The sequence below is a fragment of the Engraulis encrasicolus genome, chromosome 18 (assembly GCF_034702125.1).
Source record: "Engraulis encrasicolus isolate BLACKSEA-1 chromosome 18, IST_EnEncr_1.0, whole genome shotgun sequence".
In the NCBI taxonomy this organism is placed as follows: Eukaryota; Metazoa; Chordata; class Actinopteri; order Clupeiformes; family Engraulidae; genus Engraulis; species Engraulis encrasicolus.
In genome coordinates this window covers 22,406,207-22,408,706 of record NC_085874.1, presented here as the reverse complement: position 1 = coordinate 22,408,706, position 2,500 = coordinate 22,406,207, and positions in this window count along the sequence as shown.

The following is a 2,500-nucleotide window of genomic DNA, read 5'->3' as shown; positions in this document are numbered from 1 at the left end:
GCGGATAAATAAAACATGAGCCTCCGTGAACTGATGCAAATAAGCCTGTGCACGCTTTAGGGAAATGTCAATTGCTTTTCTAATCTGTTTATTTCTCCCCTCGTGGCCCCTACACTGTTTTTGATGAAGGGCTGCTAAAATGTATTCCTTTTTTCCTCGGGCACGCACCATGAAGTATGAGCCATATTTCTACATGCAAGCGCCCGATTTTGTAATTGAGTGCTATTTGATATATATACATTGGGAGAAAAAAAAACAGCACAGCACACAGGCAATAAATTGTTGTGCATCACAGTACTGTGTTCATTCCCGCTACCTGGCAGTTCAACAATCAGCAGAGCTTTTATTCTGATGTCCGTACGTGAGGACTTGCAATGGTGCTCTGACTCTCTGACTCTCTCTCTCCCTCTCTCTCTCTCCCACTATGTCTTACTCTCTTTCTGTCACACACACACAGCGAGGATTTGCAGTGGGGCTCTGTCTCTCTCTCTCTCTCTCTCTCTCTCTCTCTCTCTCTCTCTCTCTCTCTCTCTCTCTCTCTCTCTCTCTCTCTCTCGCACTCTCTCTCTCTCGCACTCTCTCTCGCTCTCTCTCTCTCTCGCACTCTCTCTCTCTCCCTCTCTGTCTCTCCCTCCCACTATGTCTTACTGTCTTTCTGTCACACACACACACACACAAGCACACACAAACACAAACACACACACACACAGTGATGATGGAGCAGCATAGGCATTGCCCTGACCGTCCCCATTAATCCTGCGTGCTTGAAGCATGCCCATTCAAATGGTATGTTTGCCCTTCACCGGGTAATTGTTTTAAATAATGTGTATTATCTTTGAGAGGGCTCAGCGCTGACTTATGTCGACGTGCGTTATCCCACGCCGCCCGGACTAATGGCGACACCCACCACCGCCATGGCAACTCCACGATGACATTATAGCTACCGTAGAAACGCTTTGGTGACATTCACTGGAATGACGATGCTAATGATGTAAGTCTATTGAGGGCAGAGCATGAGAAAGGTGAGCTGAGGAGGCCTGTGCGTGTATTTTTTTTTCCTCTTGAAATTTGAGGTCAAGAGTCATTGAAGTTTTTTTTCTGATCGCTAAATATCATTTCATTTGTTCACTATCTGAACTTTTGATTGATCATGTATGCATACATCTTCTTTCTCGCTGGAGAATGGACTTCTCGTGACTGTGCGGCTCTTGCAGGAGAGTGGCTGTCCACGTGGTGGACCAATCATCAAAGTGCTTCACGGGGTTAGGCGGACCACTGCACTCAAGAAGCTGAGATAGTTGGATTACGCGGCATATTGGGCAAGATCACAGGCCGCAATGGATTAAGGTGAACTGGAGAGGAAACTAGGACAGAACGCCTGATGAATCAACTGAACAGCGACGGAAGGGAGGTTAACGGGGAGGTGGTGGGTGTGAGCGAGAAAGCAAATTTCTGACTGGAGACAGATGAGTAGAGAATAAATGCTGTGTATTTAATTAAGGGGCGTTCCAATTTTCAGTGCACTGAAATTACACCGAATGATGGCTGAGCGAGATTCAGGTGGGTGAATAGGCGTGCCTATCTTTTCGCGCTGAATTATGACGAATGACGGAGAATAGAATGCAGTTGGTAATTAGGGCATTAAACAAATAAGATGTAGGTCAGAGGGATTCAGCGTTATGTTTACTGGTGCAAAGGTGCCCTTTGGTTAAACGTAACTTTGAGATGTATAGAAGAAATTCAAGGCACTATTCGTCTTGATTAAAAAGCTTTTATTCTAACTGATCTAGTTCATATCTGTTCAGGTAATTGACATGTCAAATTTCATTACGCTTCTCCCGAACTTTCATTTTTAACTAATCATGCATTTTTTGTAAGTTCAACTGTCTTTGCAGAACTCTTCACACGAATGCAGCAACCTCACACACAAATTACAAAAAACTGTGTACTAAATACTATACTATAAATACTATAAAAACCTGTATAACTGCAGTAATTATAGTTCCCATAGTGATACAGTTATTAATTAGGCTAACTGTATGCTATCCATGTCTTACAGCTGATATTGTAATATAACTACCCAAATAAATTCGCAACTACCCAAATATATTAAATTCATATTAAAAACGATCAATAATGGTGACATTTAGTGAGATTTATAGTAGATATAGAAGATAGTGCCTTGCACCTGACGTGACATTGACTGCTTACTTGACTTTGGGGACAACAATTGCTCTGTTGTTGTACCATGCTGTCTTCCTTCCTTCTCCCTTTTTTTCCTCGGCCAATTCAGACAAAGACAGAGGCCTTGGCCCTGTCCATGTCAATACCTCCTGGCGAGCACAATCAAGTTGGCTGCTGTTAAAAAGCTCTCGCAATGTCAATCACCATAATTTCTCTTGGCAAAACTGTGATCTCTCTCTCTCTCTCTCTCTCTCTCTCTCTCTCTCTCTCTCTCTCTCTCTCTCTCTCTCTCTCTCTCTCTCTGCATCTCTCTGTA